Source organism: Lacerta agilis, chromosome 13 (assembly GCF_009819535.1).
Source record: "Lacerta agilis isolate rLacAgi1 chromosome 13, rLacAgi1.pri, whole genome shotgun sequence".
Classification (NCBI taxonomy): Eukaryota; Metazoa; Chordata; class Lepidosauria; order Squamata; family Lacertidae; genus Lacerta; species Lacerta agilis.
This window is the reverse complement of record NC_046324.1, coordinates 19,084,444-19,107,004: the sequence shown is the minus strand read 5'-3', so window position 1 is coordinate 19,107,004 and position 22,561 is coordinate 19,084,444. Positions and strand designations below refer to the sequence as shown.

Genomic DNA, 22,561 nt, shown 5'->3' with positions numbered 1-22,561 from the left:
CTCTGGTCCATGGGGTCACGAAGAGTCGGACACGACTGAACGACTGAACAACAACAACAACAACAACAACAACATTGTAAAATTCTCATCTAATCTTAATCTTTATAACCAATAATCATAACTCTAATCTTAATCTTAATAAAAATAAACATAGCATATTTCTAACTACTTCTTATATCCTATTTTAGTCTAACTTCTGACATTACTGTAGCCTTAAATGTCCTCTGATTTCAAATTCAAATGTCTATCTTTTCACGTCGTTTCAAATAGTCTTTAAATTTCTTCCAATCCGATATTAGACTTTCCAACAGTGTAGCCCCGTTAGCTTGCTGCAGCAAAACCAACAAGGGATATTTGTAGCACCTTAAAAGATTAAGCCTAGAACCTGGTGAAGTGGTCTGTAGGGCAGGGATAGCAAATATTGTGCCCCCCTGAGGGTGTTGGACTGCAGCCCCAGTTGGCATGACCAATGTGTTTAGGGATGGTGGAGGTTTAAGGCAGTACCCGATGGGGCCCACATTGGCTCTCCTTTCTCTGTGCTGTAAGAGCTTAAGCACAAATTTCTCTCTGTGCAGGTGCCCTGCAAAGTATAATTTTTATGGCTTCCTCTCCAGTGTGCCAGGAAGTGAACTTCTGCAAAAATACTGTGTCCTCTGCAAGAGTTTCCTCTCCCTTCAATAGAACCACAGTTCCCCTTAGACCCTTTAAACCGGGTTCGAAAATGGTTTAACCTTGCAGTGTAGACATGCTCTGTGGTGCATTGCAAAACACTGTTTGTAGGCAGAACAGTGGTGGCGAACCTCAGTCCCAGGGGCTAAATGCACACCCCCCAGGCTCCTGTCTCTGGCCATTGGGACTTTCTGCAGGCTACACCTTTCTCCTTAGCCACCCTGCTCACTGACACAGCTTTGCACCTTCTTTGAGTGCTTTGAACCATGATAATTTCTCTTGCATGCCTGGAATGGAGGCTAGAGAGGAGTGCTGGTAGAAAGTAGCTCATGGTCCACAGACAAAATTTGCATTAATTTTGTCTCTGGCCATGTCCACTACACTGGCATGTGGTCCAGAGGGAAAAGTGGCCCCCCTTGGGGCCGGGAAAAAGTTCCCCACTTCTGCTTTAGGGGAACCTGTGTTTTGAGCTCACCGTCCAATAGGTGGCGGTCATGGAACCTATTTGGGTTCCATGCAAGAGCAGAGGGAAGAATAGCTTTTCTCCAATGTCCTCTTTCAAAGTCTGTGCTTTCCACGCAGGCGCACGGCGTTGGAGAGCAGCCAGCCTGCTTGCTTGCTTGGTGCGGGAGGGGGCAGCCCAGAGCTCTCGGGTCCCGGACGGAGCCACAGCCACCACGCAGCAGCAGCGGGCGGTGTGAGCGGCCATTTCCCCCCGCGGCTGCCCATCGTGGATGCTTGGAGACCCCCCACCCCAATTCTCCTGCGGCCAAAGAGGGAAACTTCCTCGGCGGGCGAGTCTCGTGGTGAGCGGAGAAACTTTCCTCCTCCTTGTTTGTTCTTTGCCTTTGCTCGTTTGAGGAGCCCGCGATGCAGCGGCTGCACAGGATCGGGGATCGCCACCCTCCTTTGCGCTTTTAATAAAAAACTGCCGTAGGGGGACCTTGGCCGGGCCGAGCTTTTTCATTGCGGTTGGGGGTTTAGGATCGGGGCGCGCACGGTGGCAAGGCTGGCGGCGCGCGCCTCCTTGGGAGTAAATCCCATTGAACTTGTCGCGCGGTGGTTTTTAATCCCGAGTCAATGATCGGTGCGCTTCCACGTGCAAATAATGGCAACAGGTTCCTTTGCTCGGCGGCCGGGTCTTGCAGTTCGAGGGAAAGCGGAGAGGGGGGGGGGGTCCTCCATATTCCGTCTTGCGTGAAGCAAGTCGCTTTACCCCCCCCCCCCCGCCGCCGCTTTGTGGGTGTGTTAGCAAAGATGGGCTCGAGAAAGGGGGTAGAGTAGATGCCACTTTAAAAGGTGATCTTGGGAGAGGTGGGGGTAAGTTTTGTCTTTTTAAAAGCATTTCTAAAGTCTGACGTTTTACAGATGGCCTCTGGGTGGCGGGGGGCTGCTCATGGATCCCCTGCAAAGATTTGGGGGTGGGTAGAACGGAGGAAGGGAGCAGGAAGGGGGGCGTCTGTGCTTGCGGGAAGGGGGGGGAACTTGCTGCTCTTCCTCTAAGGGGAGGGGGCTTGTTTGGCGGGGGTGTGTGTGTTGATTCCCCCTTGCAAAGCCCCCCCCCCTTTCTACTTCGAAGGGAGCGCCCCCTCCTCAATTTAAACGTGGCTTTATTCCAAACCAGGCTCATGGCAAAGTTGCAAATCTTAAAGGGGAGCGGGGCGCTTGGGGGAAGTCGGTGTGAAGTTTTGCAAAAAGTCGCCGGAGGGGGAGACTCATTTTCTCCCCAACTCTTTTAAAATGTTTTGCAATGCGGGTGGGGGGATCCTTCCTCCACCCCCACCCCCCCAAACAACTCCCTTCTCTTTCTGCACATTCTTGAGTATTAGAAAATGTTGTAGGGCGGGGGGAATAGGACTTTTAACTGCATGGAAGCTGGTTTTTTTCTTCCTTCAAAAGTTCCTCTCGGGTTGCGTGCGGTGGTGTGGTGTAATCTTTGGCATTTTGGGTGATCTGACTTGGTACAGGCCAGGAATGGGATGCGATCTGTGCTATGGCGCTGAAGGGTCTCTGCTGCCTCCGACTGCCGCTATGTCTGCCGGCCTTTTCCGCTTTAACAGACATACTGTGCGTGAGCCTGTTGAATTCCGCTGTGCCCCTGCATGTGGGGCGGAGTTTGGGGGGCTAGGCTGTTGCACACACGAGACATTTAAGCCCCATTCTCACCCCCGCCTTCCAGAACCCCGGGGGTGTATAGATTCTTAAGCGGTGCTGCGAATTGTAGCTCTGGGAGGGGTAAACTACAGTTCCCATGATTTTCTGCAGCGAGGCTGTGCTTTAAAGTGCACACAAAAACGGGGATCTCTTTGGGGATTTAAGTGCGGTGGGGTGGGGAGGTCCTGGATGTCTGAAGCCCCCCTCCTCTCCCTCCCAGCTCAGATTCTCTCCCCCCCCCCCTCTTCCAAGGGTATCCTGTAAAGTCATTGTGTTCCTTTTCTCTTCTCCACCGAGGCCTCCCCTTCCAAATGTTTTTTTCTGTCTAATAGGCTGTATCCAGCCTCCTGGTGTTTTGTAACATCTGGGCCTTAAAACGGAGCTTCATTTAAGCAGGCAACACTGTAATTTCTCAAGTAGTACTTTAAAATTTTGAAAGTGTAATTGAGAGAAACTTAAAAAACAAAAACAAAAAACAAAACCCAATGCCATTTTTTTGGGGGGGGGAGGCGGTTACAAAGAACTAATTGTGGTGAGGTTTCCATTCCTTCTCCACCTACCATGCAACTTTTCACTCATATGAAGTCTGATTTTTGATTATTATCCCCTTGCCCCCAATTCTGGTTTGGGATTATGATCATTCCTGCATATGTAGGCTAATTTGCAAGTCCCCCCCCCCCGAGTTCTTATTGAAGGCCATCGGTTATAGCACACATATACTCTCTCTTACTGTTATTTTATTTTTCATTAACATATGTACCATTGAAATTCTGGATAGTTTCTAAGCAGTTTGCAAAAAACATGAAAATAAACTGCAAAGCATTGGTAAAAATCCAAAATAATTAAAAGCACATCTAAATTTGAAATACACGACAAAGCAACCCCATTAAAAAATATAAACCACTATGAATAAAAATGATTTTACTTTTGATCCACTTGGTATTCTGGATAAGAGGAAGGGGAAGGTCTGGTGGAGAGTTGCTTTATTAAATGTGTACAGTATAAAGTTTTTTGGGAAAACGTCTTGAGCAGAAAGCGCATGCATCCCATGTAGTGGATGAATAGCTGGGGGAAAGGTTTAATAGGAAATTACTGAATGCTGTGCAGTACATTTCATTGGTCTGCTGTGAGCTTGTTCAGATGATCTGTTCATTCAGCATTCGTTCTGTTTTGCTTGCTCAAAGCTCACATGTTGGTTGGATTATGTCCAGTCTTTATTAAGCATTTGTTTTGATTTGTTTATGGGCTGTATGGCAGTGAGCATATATACTGATACTTTTGTTCATAAGTTCTCCATTGAGCATGCATTCGTTCATTCACCCTACACTTTAAATACCTTTTCTCCATCACTTTCCTAACCACAAAAGTTTGGGTTTTAAAAGTGGATTTGTTGTGCTGGGGCAACAGTAGCGCCACAATCCACTTTATTTGTGCAAATGTATGTTGACAGTCTGTGTCTAAATCTCTCCCTCAAAATATTGACAATCTGGAGACGCTCTTGAGAGTACGCCTTGATGGAATACTGAAATTATTTACAGTACATTCAAGTGTTTTTCTGTAATAACAATAATGTTTTATGTGCTCTGTTTTCTTACCTTCTCTAGTGGTTATTGACTCGCACACACACATATAATATAATCCAGGACATGTCCAAGGTCCAAGTTACAGCTATTTTGCGTTTACTCCTTTCACATCTGGTAGTAGATGTTCCCTTTATCGTCCTAAAGCTTTTGCGTGTTTGTCAGTGAATCCATGTTTTTATTTGTATAAGCAGAAGTTTGCTTTGATTTTTAAAACAAAAAATGTTCACTAATGGCACCTTATTGTTTTAGGTTATTCTAGATTCAGGTGGTAGCCATGTTGGTCTGAGGTAGTCGATATATATATATATATATATATATATATATATATATATATATATATATATATATAAAATAATTTTAAATGTTTGGTAGCACCTTAGAGACCAACTAAGTTTGTTCTGGGTAGAAGCTTTCGTGTGCATGCACACTTATTCTTACTTGGGTCTGGAGCCGCCCTGCCCATGAGGCGGGATGAGGTGGCTGCCTCCTGCGGCACTTTCCCAGGAGGCAGCATCCAATTCCACCACCCAGCTTTGCTGCCAGCCTCCCTAGCATCTTGGGGCAGAGAGGGACCGGTGGCAAAGTTCTGCAGAACTCCTGCCAATCTGGGAAGAGGGCAGGTGTTCTGCCACCCGGCTTTGCTGCCAGGTGGGATAGGGGAGATCTTTCCCTCCTGCCCGACCTTGCGGTGGGGCTTTGCATTCTGAGTCAGCCAGATTTGGCCTGGGTCGTGGCTCTCTCCAGTGGCTGATCTCTACTTTAGCCTCTTGAAGCTGTTTTGCAGAGTTAACTATGTGATGTTGAAGGAAGGGGTGGAGTGCTTCTAGTAGTTCATGTTGTTGTCCTAATGTGCGTGGGAGATTTTAATCTTGCAGCATAATCTGTACATGTTTTTCCCCCAGTCTGTGCAAAGTGGATGTATATTTGTTTATTTACCCTTTATTAAAAAAGAACGCCCCCCCCCTCCGGTGAAGAGCCTGGGTTAGAGGTATATGAAATGTGCCTCTAAAAATTATCTTTATAGCACATTTGAAGAACATTCTTCCTCAAAGAATTCAGGTTACTGTAGTTGAGGGTTTTGACCTAGTTGACATTCCTGCATTGCAGGGGGTGGGGGTGGGCTTGATGACGCTCGAGTCCCTTCCTATTGTTACTGAGAATTGAAACTATGAAGGGAAGAACTAAAGTGCCCAGAATTCTTTGAGGGAAGGAATGTGTTTTGAAGGTATAATGGGTACACAGCCAAAGACTTTGGCCTGGTTTGCCAGAGGTGGGGAACCTCTCTATCCTCCGTTGATGCAAATAAACACACCAGAAAGGACACTTCGTTGGGAGCAACAACTCGGAGGTCTTGCCCCGTTGTCTGAAGGTGGGTTTGTGGTTTGTTTCTCTCCATATAAATCACAAGCTGCAGCCAAGTTTGGTTTTTGGCTTGCCACTTGTGGGGAACAAACCATGAATCTTGAGGAGCCATGCGGGATTACTAAGAACATTTGTTCCCCCTCTCCTCAGACAAAAAGGCTCCCAGAGTGTGGCTTGCTCACAGTCAATTAAAATATGGTTGTCCCACCCACAGGCTTACATACAATCTTAAAGGGGGGAAAAACAGCACCGTGGCACACAAGGTGAAAGGGAAGGAAGGGGGAAATCAAACTCGGACACCAATTTCTAATCAGTTATAATGACCAGCTGACACAGCTCAAGGGTAGGAGGTGACTGTTAGAGCTGGCCTTTTCTGATGGAGTGAGAGCTCTGCTTTCCATCTCTCCCACTAAGGCTGTCTGATGAAATGGCTGCTCCCAGATGATGGGTGGAAGGAGAACAGTTGCTCCCAGTGTGTGGTGGCGAGGAGCCAGTTTTTGAGCCACATGCACCAGCAGGCTGCCCATTTGCTTTAAGCACAACTGTGGCTTATTTAATGTGACTTCCAATACAGCCATTTTGATGCAGTAGTAGGACTTGGGGGGTGGGTGGGTATATGACTTATAAAGCACTCCACCAGAGCCAAGTAAAAAACCCTTCCTTTTTGTTTAAGTGCCAGTGCCATTTTTTATTTTTATTTTTTTTAAAAAAAGCTTATGTGTCATTCCCATTCATTTCAGTATGGGAAGTGGTGGATAATGTCCTGTGAGTCACGTTTGTCTCCCTCTCTGTGACTCCGAACAGCGCCCCAAAATCTACCACTTGAGACGGACACATCATCTTGATGCCTTGAGGCAGAACCGCCTCAGTTTCCATGAATTACTGTTGAGAGAATTTCTTTTTTTATTGTTTGGCTTTCTCCACCCTGACGAAGGCATTTATAGACACCCCCCTCCTGTACATAACAAATCACATTATTGATATTTATTGATATGTGATTGTGGTCCTTGTGGTCCCTGAAGATGATTGGTATTAGATGCTATGGAGGAAAAGTAGAACGACTGCATGTTGCTCCACTCCCGGTCATTAATACTTCATTCCTTTTTGAATATTCCAGATGATAATTTTGAGAGGAGGCGAACTACTGGGAAAACAAATTTAAAAATTAATTTAATTAAAATATTTCTGCCTTGTCATGTATTGCTAGACCATGGGATGGGTTCATAAAAGCAACACATATTAATATAACATGACGTGAAAACTGAACCTGTCAGCAATAAAAGAAGTTCAAAGGCAAATCATTATATTAACTATCATTGGCTTATCCAAAATACCTGCATAAACAACCAGGGTTTTGATGCAAAAACAGAAGCCGCTATGATCATGTCAGGCCTCCTCTTTTCCCCTAGAGTAGGATATAAATGCCACCCCCTTTTTATCGTCACAACAACCCTGTGAGGTAGGTTCGACTGATTTCTCACAATGTAACGTCTTTATCTTCAGGGATTATAGAGATTTGTACTAGGCCGCATCCTCACAATGCATGCGCCATACGCTCCTTAGCATGGTTTGAGTCAATCCCTCTTCCCAGGGAACCCTGGAAATTGTAACTCTGTGAGGGGATTAGGGGGTTCACAACAATTCCCAGCCAACAAACTACAGCTCCCAGCATTCTTTGAGGGAAGTCATGACTGTTAAAGTGGTATAATATAATAGTGCTTTTAATGTATGATGCAGATGTGATACCAGCCTAAGTCCAATGTCTTCTCCACTACAGGTGCATTTTTCATACATTGGGAGTCTTGCATTCGCTTTCCTGGTTGTAATGCTAGCGCTTCTTTCCTTTTACACTACATTGCCTGTTGTTTTAAGGAACTGTGGCTTTTGATACGTATAATGCTATGTTGCGCTAAATTTCATTCACACCAATGGTGTGTCATTGAACATGGACTTTATAGGTGTGCATGTTTCTGTTCCCTCATGAAGACACTGGGAAAACAACTGTATGCCGGAATGCCACCCCAAATTTCATCACATTGTATCATCCATGAAAACCACGGGAAAGTTACAGCGTAGAAAACTCCTGCGATTTTCCAGGTCAGGAAGTTGCAATTGTGATTTTCCTGGAAGCAATCAACATGGAGATCGGCATTAAACTTCCGTTATATGTTACTCGATTTCCAGAAGTCGTTGTTGCATTGGGTGAAAGCTGAACTAAAACATTAAAATCTATGGATATGGAAACGTTTGGGGAAATGGAATAAAGTCGTGTTTGGATGCAGCCTCCATTATGCATTAGGATGGCTCTAGGAAGGCTGTCAACAAGATTCGGCACCTCTTTAGGAAAAAAAGCCCTGCCTCCCTCAGAGGACACCAGGCTTGTATTCCACCAGTTACACCCCCCCCCCAGCTGTCCTTGCATTCTCCTCTTCTCCCACCCCTGGTCTCCAATGCCAAAAGCTGCAGTTAGGGCTTGGTATCTTAGCAACAGCCCTGCTCTTGAGTTTCTTTGGGCCAGGTGGCTGCAGCTGTCCCAAGCCTGGAACAGTTACTTCTTGTTACGCTCTTTAGTTTTGCAGCGAAGTATTGACAGCGGAATTTTAAACATCGGGGGTTTGGGCCAGAAGCAAACATTATGGGATCTGTGGTGCTCTGAGCATCCAAAGGTACTCTGAGATTGCTTTTGCGCCATCACCAAATGTCCGCTCATTTATTGTGGCACTTACCTGAAGTCATTTTACTGTGGTTTCCTGGTAGCCTCCTTACAATCTTTTTCTAGCCCTTGGCATCTTAAATGTGAATCTGGGAGGTGGTTGTTTTTTTTTTAAAAAAGAGAATAGATCACAAGCCATGTTGCTCAGCTCTACTGTGATAGCAAGTTGATTGGCGATATGACTCGGGATTTTAAAAAGCACCTGGCTCCTAACAGTCAATACCAACGGTGGAACTATGTGTGATCAGAAACACTGCCTACCACATAAGAGTTAATTATTTATTGTGGCAGTGCTCACACTTTGAAACTCCCTGCCTATTTACACGAGGCAGGCACCTTCACTCTGTTCTTTTCAGCACCTAAAAACCATTTTAAAGTCTATGTTGACACGTGTTTTTAACCTGGTTTTTAGAGATTGTCAATTTTAATCATTTTTTGAATGATTCAAATATTCGTTTTTAACTGCGTTCTGTTGAGAATTTCATTCTATTCTTTTTTTTCGTAAACTGCTTTGAGGCTTTTTAAAAACAATAAATGTTACAAAATATGTAAGTTTCAAAGTGTTCCATTCTCAGAGTTGTTAAAGCTATTAGAGCTGACTTCAGGCTTGTGGGATCTACTTAGTTTGCTACTAGAAGCTCAAGATCTAGAAGCTCAAGATCGGCAGCAGATTATAGTCTTCCAGGTCACTGGTCACCTACACCAGGGGTCAGCAACCTTTTTCAGCCTTGGGCCTGTCCACCGTCCCTCAGACCTTGTGGTGGGCTGGACCACATTTGGGGGGGGGAAATGAATGAATTCCCATGCCCCACAAATAACCCGGAGATGCATTTTAAATAAAAGCACACATTCTACTCATGTAAAAACACCAGGGAGGCTCCACAAATAACCCAGAGATGCATTTTAAATAAAAGGACACATTCTACTCATGTAAAAACATGCTGATTCCTGGACCGTCCACAGGCCGGATTGAGAATGCGATTGGGCCGCATCTGGCCCACGGGCCTTAGGTTGCCTATCCCTGACCTACACTGAAAAATGAGAAAGCAGCACCCAATTAGCAATGGCTGTATCTTTCTCTCCTTCCTTACCTGATTTTATCTTGAATAAGTGGCTGTAACCTTTCTCTTTTAGGTTACTGTTGTTGGTTGCTCTAAATGATTCTGTAGTTATATTTTCAGTGTCAAGAGCAAAAGTTTTTAAAAAGAAGGAAGAAAGTAGATGTACTATAACCGGAAAAACGTGTAACCTGGCTCAGAGTCACAGGTTATATGCAGGTAAAACAATGCCAAGTATGGAACCTGATCTGCGTCCAGAACACTTAATAAATTGGTGGGGGGTAGAGTGTGAAAAATGGAGCGGGTTCAGCTTTTGGCTTGATTCTCCCTCTTGCCAAGTCTCCTTGTGCTTTAATTGGGCACTGCTAAGCCCAGAAACTCCTTCATGGATCACTGCCTTGTCATGGCAAAGGGGCTTGAATGCTTTGGCCAATATTTTGGCCACCTTATGAGAAGAGAAGACTCCCTGGAAAAGACCCTGATGTTGGGAAAGATGGAGGGCACAAGGAGAAGGGGACGACAGAGGACGAGATGGTTGGACAGTGTTCTCGAAGCTACCAACATGAGTTTGACCAAACTGCAGGAGGCAGTGGAAGACAGGAGGGCCTGACATGCTCTGGTCCATGGGGTCACGAAGAGTCGGACACGACTAAATGACTAAACAACAACAAGCCCAGAAAAGGAAAGGCCATAACCATTTTGCAAAAGCAGAGACCAATTCCCACCCTATGCCAGCCAGCCTGTGTTTTGCTAACCGTTATAAAGCTGTTTTAGCCTGATAAAACATCAGCACTCTTAAGCACCTTTATCCAGCTAAGAAGGAACATGGGTGTAGCAGCTGGGTATATGTATGTTTCAGCTCTGACTTCCCAAGATTGGGTGAATTATTCTAGCCTGTTTTGTGATAAAAAGTGAACCTTCTGTATTGGGGAGCCTTTGTGTCCATGGAAAACTCTCATCTTCCAGGCTTCTTTACTGCGATAGATGCAAAAGTCTCCCTGTTGCAAAAGTTGAGTTTCATCAGATGAGGGGCTAGTAGACATTTGCTTCTGTTGCTCGGCTGTGCGCATGTTGTTGTCATCTGCATACTCAGATGTTGGTCATGTTATATCTCGATGCACTTTGACTGTTCTGCATCCAAAACTGAACATCAGGCCAATGTGGGGACTTCAGTGTCCTGAAATACGGTAAATCTATCCCACTTAGGGTGGTTCAATCTACTTCCAGGGTCAAGTTTTTAAAATAACATAAGGTATGGGGGACCTGTGCCCCCAGATGTTGTTAACCTGTAACTTCCATTGTTACAACAACATCTGGACGGTCCACAGGTTCTCCACCTCTATCTTAAAATATTTGTTTAAAAAAACTAGTCGCTTTACTAAGTGAATATATTTTCTTAGCTGTCTTCCTCATATGGAGTTAATCTTTAAGCTGCTCTAGAAAGCCATAAACATCACCTTGGTGTTCCTTTAGTTTGTGATAAGAACTGTACTGGCTGTATTTCAGCAGATGTGGTTTCTGAGTAGTGAAAATAGGGAGCACAGTATTCCTACTTAAAATATATACCCCTTTGCGTCCTTAAAAAAAACCCCTCTATGTGACTCTTTTCAGTGATGACAGAATTCAAGCAAGTATCTTCCACTTAATTATATTACAACACACAGTTTCTTAATATGTTTCCAAACAGAACTCTGCCCTGTTTGTAATAGGCTTTTAATACAATTGTGTGATAAAAACTGAGAGGGGCATTCCAAGTTCTGTGCTAGGCCCGGTTGAACTGCAACCTTGATAAACTATGCAAATTTGTTCATTTTGCATAACATGTACTCTGCAGTATTTTTTTTTTGTTTGCCAACAGGAACTATGGAGGGTATAGGGCTCCAGCTTTCCAGCCATTTGAAATCTTCACCAATTCTTTTTCTGTTGAGATTCCTATGTACTTTTCAAGCCACGTTCGCAAGGTTTAGGGACTTGAATGTTCCAATGAAAGGTTAATTCATCAAGAAGCAGTGTAGTGATTCGTACCACAAATCTCTGGGCAAGGGTTCAAGTCCCTACTTGGCCATGACTTGTTGGACCACTCAGTGTAATCTACTTGACAGGGTCCATGAGAGGATAAAACTGCTATTTTGGAACAAAGTCCACACAATCTGGTAGCAGCTCTCCAGGGTTTCAGATCGGGGGCTCTTGCACACCCAGAGATTCTGAGGATTGAACCTGTGGCTTCTGTATGCGAAATAGATGTTCTACCCCAGAACTGCAGCTCTTTGGAGAGAAGAACCATTTATATCACCTTGAGCTCCTTAGAGGCAAAGTGAGATATAAATGTAAATTTGTACCCAATACCACAACCCACCTACTCCCAACCCTTGCAGAACAGAGAGTACTTGTTCAAAGGTGCCATGGGCAACTTAATCACATCCTCATGTTGCCATCTCTGATCATGAATCTGCATCTTTTCTCCACTTCGGCTACTAAACTTCCTTTCCTAAAACTGATCTGGTTGTTTCTTCATTCCCCGAATAGTTTCTTTGTGGTGGCGGTGTTGATGTTGACTAATGTGCAGTGTGCACTCCCCTTTTGTGCCCTTTCTAAGCCTTTTGAGGGTAACTGCTTAGCAACCGTCCTCGTTTGGTTAATGTTTTTACAGGCTTTTTCTGTGCAGAAGTGGGATCTGCTTCAGTGACTGGAGGTTTATAATGTTCATCAAGGTTGAAGGCCCAAAGCAGTTTAAATCCATGCCTGGATTTAATTCCTTGTTCTCATTTCAAGAGGCCTTTCCTAATAATTAGTGGGCACAGTAATCTTCCATTCTAGTTGTTAATTTGCACCTGATAGGACCAAGAACTCTAAAAGCCCTTGGCTTTTCATTTGAGTTGCCATAATAGTGTCTTCCGTTACTCTGGTTTGATGCTAAAGACCAAAGGCTGGGGATGATTGAAGTGGCAGGATATCTTCACTGGGGCTGTTTTTCAAAAGTGGGTTGGTTAGGAGCCCAGAGACACATGCCTCCTTAAGATGGGACAGCTCTTTCCACCTTGCATCCTTATGAGACCAGACACCTTTTTCTGTAGGTTTGCTGCATTTCAAAGTTGCTCCCGTACTGCATCCTGCATGTAGCTACATGACTTCTCTCCAAGGTGGCCCAACATGTAATGCACCTGTAAGCATCTTTCAAACCTGTTGTTTGTGTGCACACACTTTTTTTTCTTTGTAATGCAATCTGAACTTCAAAAAGAAAAGAAATGCTTGTGGCAAAATGGCTGTTTTTTGGCTCTGTGCTGGCAACGCACCTTCTCTTCCAGAACACTAGACCTTACATAATGGCAGTAAAATGGAATTATCCTGTGTCAAGCTATCATCAGAATTGTTGAGAGTGTGGCTTAAAAGAGACTGGCTTGTAGGCTGAAAGGTTCTTCTTGTTCATGTGGCAATATTGTTCTCATTTGACCCTTTTCTTGCTATCTGTGTTCTTCAACTGTGAGTGCGAGAAATGACCTGTGGACTTGTGACATCTGAGGATCTTATCAATTAGACCAGCAGTTCTCAAATAATTGCTCTCACAGACCACTTGAACATTGCTGTGGGTTTCTGTGGGCCACTTAATCAAATTCCTTTGTTCTATAAATTACAGTGCACAACTCGAACTTTAGTAACTGGTATAGGCTTGCTTTTCTAACATGAAAGATGGGCCTGTTTTTGTGAGCAAAGTTATGTGAAGCTGGGTGGAAGACAAAAGTCTGAGAACCCAGAGCTGGGGAACCTTTTTCAGCCAAGGAGCTACATTCCTGCATTGGCAACCTTCGGGGGCTGCATAATAGTAGTGGGTGTCACTAGATGAGCCCATCATGCCTGTTATAACCTTGGTTGCTGTTTCCCAGGATGTTGGCACGTGACTTCCCCTGAAGAATCATGGGAAGCATGATTTGTTAAATATGCCTGGAATTTGTAGCTCTGCGGGGGAGAAACCACAATTCCAGGATCCTTTGAGAGGACTCATGTGCTTTAAATGTGTGATAGATGTGTTTAGAATGTATGGCGTGTGCATCTGCAGATGTACCGTTTTATTCTGATTCTGCCAGGGCAGGTAACTTAGAACCCTTCCAGGAGGCTGGTTGGTTGAGCATTCATCCTGATTTCATTACCGGGAGATTAGACAAAGTTGGCTGGTTTAATGAGCTTGGATTTGTTAGTGGGGAGGCTAGGCGGCATTGTGTCAAAGGAAGTGTTATCTCATACTTTTCCCAGTGATTTTCCCTGTCGCTTTCCTTATCGCTTTCCTTGCGCAGAAGCCTTCCAATCAGCGTACAGTTGCGCAGCCTGAATTTTCTGCTAAGCGGTTGAGTCGCATCCAAAAAAACAGCGACAGCCTGGAGTTGCCCTTAGATAACATTCAGGACTTATTTAGCACCGTATCAGCCATGGTGGAAAACAAAATAATTGAAATGTCAGATGATAATAATTGAGCAAAATAAAAGCAATGTCTGCTGTATCGCCTCAAAATTATGGCAACCCGCTAGAGTGATTTCAATTACTGCTTGCGTTTCCTCTCTCAGAGCTGCATTAACTGCAGCGAAATAACGGAAGGCAATGTTCTGGGATCTTTGGGGAGTTTTTCTTTGGGAAGGCTGTAATTCAGTGGCAGAGCACCTGCTTTTCACACAGGAGGTTCCAGTTTCAATCCCTGGCATCTCCAGGTAAGGCAGGGAATGTCCCCTGCCCGAAACCTAGGAGCGATTCTACCAGCAAATGTGGGCAAGACAATTTCCTGTGTCCAATAAGCAGCATGTAATGTAAAGTGGGGATACAGAGTTGTGGATGTTGTCACCCGTCTGTCTCGGGAGACAATGGATTATCTTCTGGAGTTCTGCTCTGTGGATATGAAAGGACAGTTGATGGTTCCATCATACGACAACTTCTCTACGGATACTTAAAATGCAGTGTTAGAAACTCAGATATACAGGTATAAGCTAGGTGCCAAAATGGCTCTTTAAACCAAGGTTACAGTCACCAAAATGGAATGTCTAGTTCAGTGTTTTTCAACCACTGTTCCGCGGCACACTAGTGTGCCGCGAGATGTTGCCTGGTGTGCCGTGGGAAAAATTGAAAAATTCAAGAGAATTACTTTATATATAGTCAATATAGGCACAGAGTTAAATTTTTTAACATTTTCTAATGGTGGTGTGCCTCGCGATTTTTTTCATCAAACAAGTGTGCCTTTGCCCAAAAAAGGTTGAAAAACACTGGTCTAGTTGTCGTTTTTGGGCAAGACGGCTCTAAAGTCTTATTTTTCAAATGATGGACTGACTGTGATTGATTATCAGTTAAACACCTGGCTAGTTCAGGTGGCAACCTTGAGCTAGGTTAAGAGCTTTGAGAACTTAAAGAAGAAAAGCCACTTGATCCAGGGAGACTCCACATATATTCCTATTCCGACTTCTTTTTCTTAATGGTGACTGCACAGGAAAAGCATTTTGGTTCCTGAAATTCATTCCGTTTGTGCAAATAAAATATAACTGATAGAATTCTACAGGATGGCGTATTAGGGTGTGGAAACAGTCCAGATTCAATGATCTCCAGGTATGCACCTCCAGATGGTGGCGATGTCAGGTGCCATCCTGGCACCCAGACATCTTCACTTGGTCTCAAGTGGTCGAAAGCCAGGTAGCAAAATGTGCCTGGCGCCTGGCTAATTTCAAACACTGCTAAAATGTGACCGAACCATGCATTTCTCTGCTTGAAGAGCCTTTCAGAAGAATGATCTCCGCGTGAGAAGTCCAGTTTGTAGGATGTTCAGTATTCTTCAGCAATGCTGGTTTCAGGGGCCTTGTGGGCTGGGGCCTTGCTTAGTGAGATGCCCGTGGCTCTTCAAGCACTGATCACAGGCACGGCTTCCCCAAAGAATCCTAGGAATGGTAGTTTACCCACAGAGCTACAATTCCAAACACCCTTAACAAACTACAATTCCCAGGATTCTTTGCAGGTAGCAATGTTCTTTAAATGTATGGTGTGGATATGACCATAGGGCAGTAGTCTTCAATCTTTTCAGATACAGGACCTATCTTTAACCCAAACACATATTTAGAGAACTGCCGGGGTGGGGGGAGCTCTGCTTATCTTTTTAATAAGCTGATTTTAAATCAAATTTTCACAATTAGCCGTCTTTCTTGGGGATTTTTAAATGACCCAGACGTGAAGCTCTTGTAACCATTCAGGAAGAGCCAAGTAGGTATTGCTATTAATATGATTGCTATTATTAGGCCTTTTGTAAATGTTCCCTCTAAGTATCAGATTTGCGTCAAAAACCAGCTCAACTTGTTATCAAACTGCTGCCTTAACGTACACATTTTGTAAGAACCTCTGCCTGTCCCTCTGAAGGCCAGACTTGGGAGGGAGGATTCATAATTAAAGACCTGGGTGAAAGCAAATCTTGGGTGGTTGCTACGTAAACCTGAGGACCTGAATCTAGAAAATGAAGCTAATGTTCCTGGCAGTCGAGTTGTCAAGGAGTCTTCATTGAAAACAAACAAACCCTCTTTGCTTATCTGTCTGCAAGAACTGAATAGACCCGGCTATGCTTTGTGGTTGGATTCCTCTGACTCATGAGAGCCCAAAGTGTTTTGAGCCTGGTGGCTGTTCCTGACGTCCACAAGGTTGTGCCTGCAGGTCACTTCCAGCTGGCTCTCTGTTAATTATTACTACTGTGCTTCCAGATTCCCATTGCACAGCCAGGCACCTCCATTTGCACTGACTAGGACAATCACAAATTTCCTTTCCGATGGTGGCTTGTTGGGCAACATTCAGCTGAGCTCTGTGAAGGATCTCCAAACTTTCAGGAGGTTTGTCTTGCCAGCTGGGGGGGGGGGTTCTTGCTGGGAGGCAAGGACTTGAAATCTGGTACGTTTGCCTTGCATAGCTCTTTTGATCTTGTCTCCTAGTTCATTCTTGCAACCCCCTGTGACATGAAACCAATAGCTGTCTGACTTTTTTTTCCAACTGACCATCCCTAATGTTTTCAGGCATGCTCAAGTGTTAACCAAGTATGTATGTTAACACTCCACAATGCCTGTCTGCCTCCCCCCCCATTAAAATCTAAATAATGGAAGGGATGTACACGATATTGTGCTGCCTTGTCTGAAAGCATTTACTACAAGTATTCTCATAGAAGAGATTTTCAAGTAAAGCTTTTGAATAGGACATTTAATAAACCATATAAAATGCAGTCTGTCGAATTTCCGATATTTCCATTCAACTACTTTTGACTATCGGAAATACTTTTTTATTTTTTATTTTTTTACAACATGTAAATTTAAAGTTATGTTTCTGTTTTAGCATGTGAGTGGCTTGCAATTCTGATAGACAAGTCTCAATCTATTTTAGGGAAGTGGAAGGACTTCCGGATCGGAATTCTCTGGGAAACCAACATCACTGCTTGCCTAGAAATTTAAGTTCTATGGAACTGAAATCTGAAGAATAGCACCTTTCTTTAAAAGGTGGTTACCAGGGACAGATTTGATACCTAGACATCTGAACTGCCCTAAGTAAATATTTATGCACTTTTTTAAAAAAGTATCTTGCCTTTCTAGAATGACATGGGTTTTATCCTTCTGAAACTGTTCTGGAACAATTTCTGAAACATTTTTTATTGTTATGAAACTGCACAATAAATAATAATAAAACTTATTTTATAATGGATGGTTGTATCTTTCTAGAGTAGCTCATTTCCCCCTCTGAACAATCCATCCTCTTTCGGATGCTGCAAATGGCTGCGATTCGGTTTCTCATTATGACAAAGCGTCTGCAAGGAGTTACATGGAGCTGACCAAGTATTTTTTTACTGTTTCCTGCTCTGGATTAGAGACTTTTGGCATGATGAGGGGGACTCGGGGAGCCTGCACATTGCTACTGCTTAGTCATCCATTGCGCTGGTTTATTAAACCTCATTTGGGAACAGTTTTGCCTTTCTCTGCTAGCTGCATATGCTTTTTTGGATCCTTCCTTCCCGGAAGTGAAAGCTTTACCCACCCATTGATGAATAATGAATTGAAAACCTGCCTAGTTTCACTGTAATCTCTGTTTACAGCCTTTGCTGCCTTCACAGAAAGGAAGAGTCTAATCACAGGAGGATTGTGGTAAGCAGGCACACCTGTTTGAATGCCGTGGCTGCTGTCTTTTAGTATCTGGTTTTTTAAAAAAGATGTTGGCTGTTTAATAAATCAGTTGCTTTATTTGGCGGTAGTTTACTATTCACAGTTTGGAGTTCTCTTGTGTCATAAAGCTGGTTGAATAAGCTCTTCAGTCAGTTGTTCAAAGAAACAATTTTGGGGGGCTATGAAGTAGGACATGGGATCGCAGGGGAGGAAACAGCCCTTTAGTTAGATCTGAGTGTATAGCACCACCTTCCTGAAATGAATCGTTAAAAAAAAAATGCTAGTCATTGTGATATGCTTGAAAATGTATGGGCTAAAATCCTGAAAGTCAGAAGGTGGCTGAATAAAATTTCCAGGGATTGAGGGATAGGGGTCTAGCGTTCTTCCCCGTGACTAGCCAGATTGAGTACAAATACGCAAACTGGCAAAAAAACTGAATTGATTGTGCTTTCAAGCTACAAGTGTTTGAGCAACCATAATCTTCCTTTCCTTCTCCCACCAAGTGGACACTTGAAGTATCTTCTTCTTTGGCGATCATTTGTAGCGGAGTAAGATTGTCTTCCATAAACACAGTTTTAGCAATGAGTCCGTAAATGACCGAGGAGGCCAATTCTGGATCCACACGTCCTTCCACAGCAGGGACATCGGTTTTTGGGCGGTAGTTGATCACGGTGTGGATTTGCCAAGCATGCCTTGCTCTTAGCACGTTTCTCCCTTGTGTCCTAAATTTGAGTGTCTTCAAAGCCCATGACACATTTTGCAAAGGATGTTCTGCAGTTGGAGCGCTTGCAGGCAAGTGTTTCCCAATTGTTGGTGTTTATACTAAATTTTTTAAGATTTGCGTTGAGACAGTCTTTGAATCTCTTTTGTTGACCACCAGCATTACGCTTTCCATTTTTAAGTTTGGAATAGAGTAGTTGCTTTGGAAGACGATAATCAGGCATCTGCACAACATGACCAGTCCAACTAAGTTGATGTTGAAGAATCATTGCTTCAACATTGGTGATCTTTGTTTCTTCCAGTACACTGGTATAAGTTCGCCTGTCTTCCCAAGTGATGTGTAAGATTTGAAGTATGTGTTACCATTAGCCATAGCTTAGTAGTGGAGCAAATTCCTTGTGGACAGAAACTCCCAGGTTCAATCCCAGGTGTCTCCAGTTAAAAGGGTTAAACAGCAGATGACAGGGAAAGACCTCTTTACCTGAGGCTCTTGAAGGGTCATTGCTGCTGAGTTTCAGTAGACAACATCTGCTAGTTGGACAGGAACAAGGTGCACAGAGCAAATGAGATGATTTATATCTTCCTTACATGGTACCATCAGCCTACATGCCCATGTTCAAGAATAACAGAAATAAAATGGGTAGTTTGCTGCCTCCAGAAACTTGGTGATCTACATTTAGACAGTGTGAGGAGGTGGTAACAGGTGGAAGACTGTAAGAGAAAGAAACTGTGAGTGACCAGGGATGTGTGTGGGCAAGGGAAGCAATCTTTCTCAATTATAAACCTGAAAGGGATTGGTGTAGGTTTCTGGGCTCTCATCAGTTTAATGATATAACATGGTCAAGTGAAAGACAAGCAGCAAAACATGCCACCAGTCACTTTAGTCGGGGCTGGAGCTGAATTCAAGTAGAGCAATATGGAAAGTGGCAAATTGGGCACCAGATGCTAAATCCAAGTTGCTGTGTGTATATGTTTGAGAGATTTCTATCCACCCTGTCTTCAGTTCAACTAAACAGATCCTGGCAGAATGATTAGAGGTTGAGAAATGCAAATCTATAGTCAGGTAGTGAAGTCTATTTGCCCAAAACTGTTGGCAGTGTTTTTGGCTCAAAGCAGCTGTCTATTTCCTCCTTAGCTTTTTCCATATTTGCTCAACAGTTGTCTCAGGCGGTGGTATCTGTATTTGGAAAGGATCTTGTTGTGAAGTGGAAAGGCAGTTCCTCCCTTCAAATGCATGCATTTAAAACAACCAGCAGGTCTAAAAGGACAGCAGCGAGGGTTGGCCCAGGCTTAAGGTCTTAAGACGCGTTGCACGGCAGTCTTGCTGAAACCAAATTGGTCTGGGTTTGGTAAATGCCTGAGAATCCTATTCCTTACACTTGAGTTTGTTGGAGGAGAGAAGGGATTATAATGAAACTAACAATTCCACAAAGCACGAGGTTAAACATGGTCAAACAATGAAATATCTTAATAGATAGAATAACACTAAAAAAGAAAAGCTACCCCAGAACACGAAATCCTAAAAAGCAAGACATAGAAGTAGGATTTTTTATTTTTTATTTTAAAGAATTGCAGGTAGCTATTGATCTATTAGATCTGTTACTGCGACGGGGTGAGCTCCTGTTGCTGGTCCCAGCTCCTGCCAACCTAGCAGTTCGAAAGCACATCAAAGTGCAAGTAGATAAATAGGTACTGCTCCAGCGGGAAGGTAAACGGCATTTCCATGCGCTGCTCTGGTTGCACCAGAAGTGGCTTAGTCATGCTGGCCACATGACCCGGAAAAACTGTCTGTGGTCAAACGTCGGCTCCCTTGGACAGTAAAGCAAGATGAGCACTGCAACCCCAGAGTCGTTCGCGACTGGACTTAACTGTCAGGGGTCCTTTACCTTTACCTTTTATGTAACTTAAGGCTAGGCAGTAGTCTTCTGTCTACTGTTTGCTGTCCATGAATTGGCTGGTTTTTCCACAATAGAAATTAATTTTATTTAGAAAGACATATGGAGTGAAAAACAGCTGCCCTACCTACTCTGGGCAATGCTGACCCAAGATCTGAACATTTGAACGCTGCCAACTTGAGCACTCTCAACTGCACCCATCTCTATCAGTTCTGGCCTTTTAAATTTAAAAAATGGATGAGCGCAATTGCTAAGCAAATAAGGGAAGTTCTTTCCCACATGATGGATCTGAATGGAGGAGTTCTGCTGGTGCCAGTATTATTGAGGCTCTATTGTTGGCTCTGACAAGTCATCAAAGGAAACGGAATTCCCATATCAACTTGTTATTAATGCTGGAAATGTTTACAAGCTCAGTTCAGGTTTACTTAGCAGCCAAGAGAGGTGTGACTATTGATAAAAACTCGGAAGTTGGAGATTATAGCCCCAATTTGGACACAATGCTTGGTGTCTGCTGAATGTTTTTTCTTCTTCTTCATGCTCTCTCTTTCTCTTTCTTTCTTTCTTTCTCTTTCTCTCTCACACGGGCATCGTGAGGGGGGGTGACACTTGGGCCAGCCCTGCCCCGCCGTCGGGCCCTGAGCGAAGCCGCTCCACCCTGCGGCCCGTCCGGGGTTGCCTGCCGGTGCCGCTATGGGGCTGCCCCGCGCGATTGGCGGCTCGTGGGTCTGCGCACGGACGGGGAAGCCCCAGGAGCTGGTCCTCACTCGGCGGGTTGCTGCACAGCGCCAGCGGGATGGACTGCGCATGCCCGGATTTCTGGGCATGCACAGTCTGTCCTGACGCATACGTCGTGACACCCCGTCCCAGGGGGTGCCTCCGTGCAGCAATGCCGCCCCGGGTGCCCAAGAGGCTTCCTACACCTCTGCTCTCTCTCTCTCTCTCTCTCTCTCTCTCTCTCTCTCTCCACACCAATGTTCTTGTTAGGTGCATAAATATGGAAATGCTGTATGGCGCTGATTTCTCTCTGTGTAACTGTTTTTCCAGGGATCCATCGACTTAGAATTGCTCATTAGATTGGCAGATAAGATGGCACAAGCAACTAGTTTGCAACTCTCCTTACTAATCTTCTTTAGTTTCTCCTCAGTTTTAAGTCATTGCGGCGCATTCAGAGCTTGGTTGGTGTGTTATGTAAGTAATCTTTGTACTTCAAGAATTATCCTGCTGGTCACCTCACAGTGGAATCACTATTTGAACAGGGATAACTTGGCTAATCTATGCTCTCATAGATCGGATCACTACAACGTGATCTGTGCAGGGCTTCCTTTGAAAACTGTCCATAAGCTTCAATTAGTGCAGAATTTATTTGTTAAATTTATACCCTGCCCTTCCTCCTGAAGGAGTCTAAGATGGCAGATGCAACGCTGTTAAAGCATTAAAGTTAAAATAAACTAGCAAGTTTAAAACATCTGACAGCAATACTCTCTCGGCAATAGTTTCAAAGGTGCCTAGATCAGAATCATTCAGCCTTCAAATGCCCAGGCAAACAGGAATGTTTTTAAACTCCTGAAAGTTATTGGGGGGCGGGGGGGGGGGGTCAGACACATCTTACCAGGAAAGGCACTCCACAAGCAGGGAGCCACCACAGAGAAGGCCCTGTTGTAGGTCTGTGCCAACCAGACAACGCTGAGTGACAATTAATATACAATAATCCTGCAACTTTCACGCAACCCCGCCCTCCATTGAACCCAATGTGTTTTGAGTATACGTGATTTTGGCTCTAGGCGTGATCCCTAGATTGTAACCCCCATGTAATTTGTGTACTTACAGTAACACCATTTTTGCCACAGCTGCAGTAGTTGCCTATACATTTCTGAGTGCAGTTCAAAGTGCTGTTTTGACCTTTAAAACTTTACAGCTCATGACCCCCATTACCTTTTGCAGCATGTCTTCCAATATGAACCTACACAGACCCTTGGATTTTTATCTGAGGCTTTCCTTTGAGAGGTTCAGAGGGTGGCAACAAGGGAAGAGGCCTCCTTTTGGTTCCGAGTTAAAAGCTTTTCTCAGTCTTTGATGACAATGCTTGCCTGTTTTTAGTTTTCTGGTTTTGCCGCTGGAGTTTTGTAGATTTTCTTGACAAATTGCATGCTGCTGTTATTATTGTGAATCTTACCACCATCCATTCTTATGCTCTTAAAAATTGTAGTATATCACTCGGAGACCTTTTGTATGTCACCAATAACAAACAAGTTCAAGA

At 44.0% G+C, this 22,561-nt stretch overlaps 1 protein-coding gene across 2 annotated transcripts in view; it reads left to right on the top strand.

The window, feature by feature from the left end:
- Positions 1-1,299: 1,299 nt before the first annotated feature.
- Positions 1,300-22,561, top strand: part of LOC117056443 (A-kinase anchor protein 13-like) — a 108,433-nt gene continuing 87,171 nt past the window's right edge. For both annotated transcript variants that reach the window (XM_033166809.1, XM_033166808.1), the window contains exon 1: positions 1,300-1,475. The gene's annotated coding sequence lies outside the window, so the exon portion shown is untranslated. The remainder of the gene's footprint in view (positions 1,476-22,561) is intronic.